The 8,444-nt window shown below is 38.8% G+C and overlaps 1 pseudogene; it reads right to left on the reverse strand.

Moving 5' to 3' along the window:
• Nucleotides 1-1,674: 1,674 nt before the first annotated feature.
• LOC131410578 (large ribosomal subunit protein eL34-like) lies at nucleotides 1,675-3,052 on the reverse strand (annotated as a pseudogene).
• Between the last annotated feature and the right edge of the window lie 5,392 nt (nucleotides 3,053-8,444).

Here is an 8,444-nt window from a genome sequence, read left to right on the forward strand (position 1 = left end):
TGGCAGCAGGTGTCAACTCAGGGCTGATCTTCACACACACACACACACACACACACACACAAAAGGGCAATAGTAAGTCCTAACCCGCCAATAACTACTTTAATGGTAAATGGATTAAATTCTCCAATCAAAGACACAGGATGGCTGAACAGACAAAATAAGGTATAACATTGTGCTACATACGAAAGACTGATTTTAGCTTTTAGGACATACATAGAGTAATAATGAAGGAATTGAACTAAATAACATGCAAATGGTAACCAAAAGAGAGCAAGAGTGGCTATACTTATGTCAGACAAAATAATCTTTCAGTCAAAATCTGTTCACCAGAGACAAGGAGGTCACTATATATTGATACAGGGGCAGTTCATCAAGAGGACATAAAAACTGTAAATATACTGCACTCAACATCAGAGCACCTAACTATATAAAGTAAAAATTAACAGAAATGAGAGGAGAAATCGAGAGTAATAAAATAGTAGGAGGGGACTTCATTCCCCCACTATCAACAATGGATAGATCATTGAGACAGAAAATCAATGAGGACACAGCAGAAGTGAAAAAACACTATTGACCAAAAGGAACGACAAGTCTTGTCTAGAACATCCCATCCAAGAGCAGCACAATACACATTTTTCTTTTCCTTCCTTACACATGGATGATTCTCCAGGATAGACAGAATGTTGGGCCACAAAACAAATCTTAACAAATTTTAAAAAACTGAAATCATCCCAGCTATCTTTTCCAAACACAAAGGTGTGAAACGAGAAAACAGTAACAGGAGGAAAACTGGAAAATTCACAAATATGTGGAAATTACACAACATACTTCTGAATGATCAATAGTTTAAAGAAGATATCAAAAAATACCTTGAGTCAAAGAAAATGGAAACACAACATACAAAAACGTATGGGATGCAGCAAAAATAGTTCTAAGAGGGAAGTATAAAGTGACAAATAGCTACACTAAGAAAAAAGAAATCTCAAACAACCTAGCTTTATGCCTCAAGAAGCTATAAAAACTAGAAAAAGGAGAACAAACGAACCCAAAGGTTAGCAGAAGGAAAGAAATAATAAAGATTAGAGCATAAATAAATGACATAGAGCCTAGAAAGACAATAGAAAAGATCACCAAAAATACGAGTTTGTTTTTTGAAAAGATAAAATAGACAGACCTTTAGCTAGACTAACCAAGAAAAGAGACAAGACTCAAATAGGTAAAATTTAAACTAAAAAGGAGGCATTACAACTGATATCACAGAAATACACAGGATTATCAGAGACTGCTATGAACAATTACATGCCAGCAAATTGGATAATTTAGAAAAAAAGGAACCTAAGCAGAATGTAAGCCCCAAGAGGGTGGAGATGGCTGTCTGTTTTGATCACTGCTGTATCCCTAGCACCCAACAGAGCACCTGATATACAGCAGTCACTCAATAAAAATTTACTGAGTAAATGAATCAGTGAGTGAATGCCCCAGGCATTGAGTTCAGCACTTTACATGGATGATCTCATTGAGTCCTCACAACACTCTATGCTTTAGCCAGTGTTAATACCATTGATACTTCAGCTAGTATGTCTGACCCAATGGACACTCCCAAGGGCCTTGCTTTGAGCCTCAGGTCCAACTGCTCTAACGCAGCACTGCCCAACTCCCTTGGTTTTTCCCCAGGGTCCTCCCAAATGGACCTCTTGTACAACACATAGGCTATATTTTAAGTCAGGTCACCCCAAATATATCTCCCAATTTGGTGAAAATATGCCCATCCATTTTCCCATGATGTAGGAACAGAAGAAACTTAAATTTTTAGAAGGCTTTTGATTTTATTTTTATTATTCAAAAAAATCTCCATTTTTAAATCTAGCTTTCTGACTGTGCTTGTGCCGTCGACACTTTCACAATGATTTTCTGTTCCTCCTTTAGAAAAGCATACTTGATCCTGTCACAGACACATTTAGCAACCATGGAGGCACCACAGGCCCAGATGATATGTTTTTTTGTTTTAGACAATCTCATAAGAACTTTAGGTCTCACGGCATGAACTCCTTGAAGCTGACCTGGGCACACGCGACATGTGGATTCTGGTGTTGTCTCTCCCTTCTTGGTATAAAGATAGACAATTCTAATACCAGGGGCTCAGGACAGCCTGGCATTGCTGGAAGCTGTATTGTAAGATAGCCTACAACAGTATGTCAAGTGCTGGACCATTTTGAATGCCTCTAGACACTATCCCCAGAAAAGGAAAAGAAAAAGAAACTTAATTGTATTTATAGAGATTAAAAAGAACTGTGTATTAAAAACATTAGCCCTAATCCTTTGTCATACATTTTGCCAATACCTTCCATTATTTTCATTTGCCTTTTAGTTTTATTTACTGTATTTTTTTTTTACTTGGAAATGTTTTCCCTTTTTTGTAGCAAAATCTATCAGTCTTTCCTTTATGGTTTCTTTCTTTGCTATTATATATAGAAAACTTTTGTAGTTTAAGTAGGCAAATAATCATACATAATAACCACTTCTCTGTGGAATTGTCTGGAGTTGGAATAAAAAACCCTTGGCTTTCCAATGTGAAATCAGGGTGGTGGTGCACAGAATCCCTCCATTTCCACATAATGGCACCAGATTAGCTTTGCAACAGCTCCAGGGTGATCTAAACCTCTCAGGGCCCTGGGGTGTCGAAGTTCTTGTCTCTGGAAGAGAAGATGGAACCATCAGTTCTGTTTCTTCTCCAGCTTCTATAGACTTGGCTCTCTGCAAAGCATCCATCATCACAAACACGACTTCAGTTCCTTGGGCTCAATATCTTTGGGCATTACCTAGCACCTAGGCAATAAGGGAGTATGTTTGCATTACTATGTGTATATTCATACAACTTTCCTCATTAATCTTCAGAGGACTGAACAACAACAACAATTAAATAGTTTCAAAACAGTCCTCTACAGTAGTTGAAAGTTATATAAGGAAGGAAAAGAAAAAAAAAAACTCAACCAAATGTAATACTATATGTTAAAACATGGAATTTTCTATGCACGTGAGTGAGAATTGGTTAGGATGAAAAACTTTGCACCATAAAATGAGTTAACTGGTAATGAGTAATGAATTCTAAGTATTCATTGAATTCCAATGAATCCCAAGTAAAGGGCCCTGCTTCCAGTGCCTTGCAAGAAAACCTGGAGACATATAACCTTGCCTATGAGAGGGTGGGAAACATAACACAGGCTCACTGTGAGACACTGGTCTCCCAAATACACAAGCAGACCAACATTGTTTTGGCTCTACATTGAGCGCACTGGTTGTCTGGAGACAGTTATATCTTACAGAAATAATAGCAAAGGTAGTGTTGTTCTCTGTGCTATATAATTATCAAAAGCAGCTTCAGAACTTGTTGGAGCCTCCCTCTGTCTTATTTGAAGAAATAAAGTTACAGCAGCAACATGAGGGTTGTGTGATGACAGGGTGCAATGGTAATTAGTTGCTAATTAGAATTTTCTGAAATACGAGGGCGATCATCAGAGGAAAACCCTACTCAACGTCACATGTAAGTTAAAAATGCCCCCGGGTAGCTATTAACTTCTGAATATAGTAGCAGGTATAAGCACTTCAGTTGAGGTTAATCAACAGTTCTATTACCTACTTAGCTTTTAGAGGTTACAACTTGATAATTTTTATGGAACTACATCAGTCTAGGTTTATACCCAGGCTTATGAATTTATACATTTAAAAATATCTTTTATTTTATTGCAAGGCTGCTGCTAAAGAAAATTGGCTTTAATAAACATCCTTTTGATATTGGACTCAGTCCTCTTTCTTTTTCCCTTGAGATTTTTTTAGACTTTTCATCAGGGAGAGGTACTTAGGTAACTACCAACACGAAGACGTAAACAGATCTCAAAGACAAAGTCATGTTGACCTCATACGGACCTTTCCCTCATGGTGATCCGTGTCAGATCTTTTAAACAAGGAGTCAAAGGAAACTTGGCAAAATGATTCTTTTTAACCTCCAATTACAATTGAAAATCTCATTGGAACAACAAAAAAATTAGAGAAACAGTCCAGAACACAGCCAAATAATGTAGTCTAGAATTTAACTAGCTACAGAATGCTGTAATTACTGTGTCTTGATTTAAGATTTGTATTTAATAAGATACAATGCAGCTGCTATATATTCAGTCTATTTATTGATAAAAATAATACCCAATAGTTTCATCTATGGGGGAAAAGTTCATTTTCTTCACATTCAACACAGAAAATATTCAAACATGACAGAATCACATATGATATTTTAACAGATTTGTTTATCTGATCTTGTATGTATTTACCTATTTTTGGTCATTTGCACATAAGAACATAAATATTACCTTATTGTACCAACTCCAGTGTATTAGTTATTTATTGATGTTTAACAAATTGCCCCAAAGCTTAGTGGCTTATAATGATAAAAATGTATGATCTCTCAGTTTCTGTGGGTCAGGAATCTGGGGACAGCTTAGCTGGGTGCCTCTGGCTCCAGTTCTCTCATGGGGCTGCAGTTGAGCTGTCAGCCAGGTCTGCAGTCTCATCTAAAGACTGGCGTGGGGGGGATCCACTTCCAAGCTCATACACCTGGTTATTATCAGTCTCAGAAAGTCCACTTCCAAGCTCATTTAGCTGGGCCTCTCCATAGGACTGACTCACAGCATGGTAGCTGGCTGCCCCAGAGTGAACAATCCAAGAGAGAGCTAGAAAGAGGGCATCCAAGATGGAACCTGCAGTCTTTTTTTTTTTTCTTTTTTGGCCAAGGAAGATTCACCCTGAGCTAATCTTCCTCTTTTTTCGCTTGAGGAAGATTGGCCCTGAGCTAACATCTGTGCCAATCTTCCTCTATTTTGTATCTGGGATGCTGCCACAGCATAGCTGACGAGTGGTGTAGGTCCACGCCTGGGATCCAAACCTGTGAACCCAGGCCACCAAAGCGGAGCGCACTGAACTCAACCACTAGGCCATGGGGCTGGCCCCTGGAACACACAGTCTTTTATAACTGAATCTCAGAAGTGACCTTCCATGCTTCTGCCACATTCTTTTCCTTAGAAGTGAGTCACTAAATCCCCCACCTTGAAAGGGAGGGGATTATACAGGGGTGTGAATAGCAGGAGGCAGGAATGAGAGGGGGATTATCTTAGAGGCTCCTCCCCCAACCATAATCAGTCTATGATGACTTATAGAGAGGAAGCAGATAGTTGTTCTCTCTTACTTCTTGTCTGCCGACCATCTACTTGGGAAATGACTTCCTCCTCATTCTCAGTCTGTGTGGTTCTGGGAGGCTGACTGCTCCCCCTCGTCCTGGCTCTTCAGGTTGGCAGCTGTGCTGTCCCTGGCCTGGTCAGTAATGATACTTCAACTTTCTGGCCACAGTGAGTGGTTCAGGGCTGGGCCATTCACTGTCCTTTTTCAGGAATTGACGTGGGGGCTGGGAAAAAAAGGGTCACAGGTGCTGTGCAACACAGAAAACTGGAATTTTTTCCACCTTCCATACCCATATGTAAGCCGCCTTTACTCCTTGTGAAAAAACTCTTAGAATGAAACCAACACAGAATAACAGAGAGCTGAGAGGTGGAGAGCGAGGGAGCCACACCAAGCTCTTGTGACATCTCCTGCCTCTCCACACCCAGCTATGCCTGAAGTCAGGCTTACCTCTTTTTCAGTTGGTTTTGAATTGGGTTTTTGTCCCTTGCAACAAAAAATGGTCCTGATGTATAGAGATATTATGGATGCAGCCCCAAATATTCTAGCTTCCCTTAACAGAGCTAGCATATCAGTGCCTTTTAGGAATTATCTAAGTATTTTGAGTATATTTACATTTTGCAACCTTAGCTTAACTCTTAGAAAACTAAGCTCCATGTGTTTCCTGTTCTGTGAGCTACATCCTTTTATTCATCTTTAATTTACTTTTCTCAAGATTCAGGAATATCTTCTTGTTCCATTTAAGCTCTCTCACAGCAGGGAGAAACCCCTTCTCAATTATTCTCTCCAACTTGTAGCACAATATCTGGCCACAAAGTAGATCCTCAATAACTGTGTAATGAATGAATGAGTAAAGAAACTTCTAAGTATACTTGAGATTATTTTTCCCTTAGTTCAATATTTTATTTTTGCCCCTATAAAGAACAATTCAATATTTTCTGCCTTCTCACATAGCCTCATACTAACATCAATTTATTCCCATATCCTTGGGCTTTTCATTGTGCCTTCTCTCCTGCAAATAAGTCATAAAAATGCTAAACAAAGGTAGTCAGAGGGGAATGCCCGTGTTCACGCTTCTTCCTCCAAGAAGTGCCCTTCTATCCTAAACCATTGTTTCTTGTCTCTAAGCAACTTCCCTGTGCATTGCACCAGTCTCCATCATACCAGGATAACTGCATTTTTAAAATGGCCTTTTGTGTGGAACTTTGTGAAAGGCTTTTTGGAAATCTAAATAGACACCATTGATGGGCTTTTGTCCATATGCATATATGCTCCCAAAAGAGCTTTCATAGATTGATGAGGTCTGACTTCCTCTTATGGAAACCATACGCTCTCCTCCAGCTCCTTCCTTGCCTCCCCCAATCCTACTGGCATGCAATTGTTTTTCTGGGGAGAAGGGCTCAGCTCTTCTCTGTGGATCTGCTTTGATCGGATCCTTGTCAGGTATTGTAAATAATGTAGGGTTAAGATTGCCAAAGTCAAACTATCCTAAAGAGATGAATAACTATGGTTATCTTAGCACGTTGAGATGAGAAACGGAAATATAAACTCAAGTATGGTAAATATGGGCAGAAAAAAGGAAGTAAGGTTAGAAATATAGGAAGTTGGTGGTTGCCAATCAAAGCTTAGGAATGTCTTAGGTCCTTTAGGAATTTGACAATATTATCAATTTCCCTTTTCTTTAGATTCTGCCTTCTTTTGATTTCCTCAACTTTATGCTCTCATCCTACCTTAATAAATGTTCCTTCTCAGTCTTTCTCTGGATACACTTTTTGCCTCTTTAATGTGGTTGTTTTCCAGGTCCCATCCTTGGCTTTATTTTTGTTTCCCTCTATATCTTCTCCATTGTCAATTTCATATACTCCTACAGATTTAGGGAGTCTATTTATTCTATACATGGATAGAATAAAAATGTAAATTTGGGGTGCATACTTGTTCTCTGAACTTCAGAGAGGTCTGTTCACCTGCCTATTGGACATTTCCATGTTGATATCCCATAAACACTCCCATCATGCGTCCAAAATCAAATGCATCACCTCTATATAATTTAAGGCCTTTTTCATTATATATGACAAAAAACCATATTTCATGGAATCTAAGAAGAAGCTGAACAGGACAGGGGTACAATTAAGCTCAGAAGCAACTGGAACCAGGACGTGGAAAACTCCATGATTTCTCCCTCCATATCACACCTCTACTTTCCTCTATATGTCTGTTTCTTTCCTCCCATTGTTATAGACTAACTTCTTCTGCTTCTCAGTCTACCTGGTGGGAAACAATGAAGATTTCTGTGTTCCTGCTTCAGTCACACAGAGTGACACTGGCTTGATTCTCTCTGGGTCCTAAATTCACAGTCCCAAGGAAGAAAGTCACGGGCCCAGCCATGGTCAAGGTGTCCACCTATAAATCAATCAGCTTTGGCCTCAGGTATAGGGTTACAGTGTAAGCAACTTGAAGTCCCACAGCTCACTGACGCTCTGCTCATTTTGCTTTAAACTTTTGTTCTCTGTGTGTTTCATTTTGGATAGTTTCTATTGCTACACATTCAACTTTACTATTCTTTTCTTCTATTGTGTCTAATCTGCTGTTAATCCCATCCAGTATATTTTTCACCATAGATATTGTATTTTTCATATCCACAAGTTCAGTTTATTAACGTCTTCCATTTCTCTACTTAATATGCTCAATCTGTCCTTTAGATTCTTAAAGAAATGGAATATAGTTATAATAACTATTTAATGTCTTTATCTACTAATTCTATCTTTGTCTAATTTAATGTCTGTGTCATTTCTGGGTATGTTTCTATTGACTGATTTTTCTCCTCATTATTCATTGTATTTTCCTGCGTGTTTGCACACCTTGTCATTTTTCACTGGATACCAGACATTGTGAATTTTACCTTCTTAGGTGCTGGATATTTTTCTATTCCTATAAATATTTTCTTGAGCTTTATTCTGGGAAGCAGTTAAAAAAACTTGGAGACAGTGTTATCTTTTTGAAGCTTCTTTTAAGCTTTGATAGGCAGGATGAGAGTGGCCTTTATTCCAGAGCTAATTTTGCCACACTACTGAAGCAATGTTCTTTAAATACTCTATCTGATGCCCTGTGAATTACCAGGTTTTTCATTCAAGGACTATTCCCTCTGCTCCTATCCAACGGTTCTTTCTTGAGCCTCGGGTAACTCCCCCACCCTCAGATGATCAGTACTCCCCTGAAGACTC

The sequence above is a fragment of the Diceros bicornis genome, chromosome 10 (assembly GCF_020826845.1).
Source record: "Diceros bicornis minor isolate mBicDic1 chromosome 10, mDicBic1.mat.cur, whole genome shotgun sequence".
Taxonomy (NCBI): domain Eukaryota; kingdom Metazoa; phylum Chordata; class Mammalia; order Perissodactyla; family Rhinocerotidae; genus Diceros; species Diceros bicornis.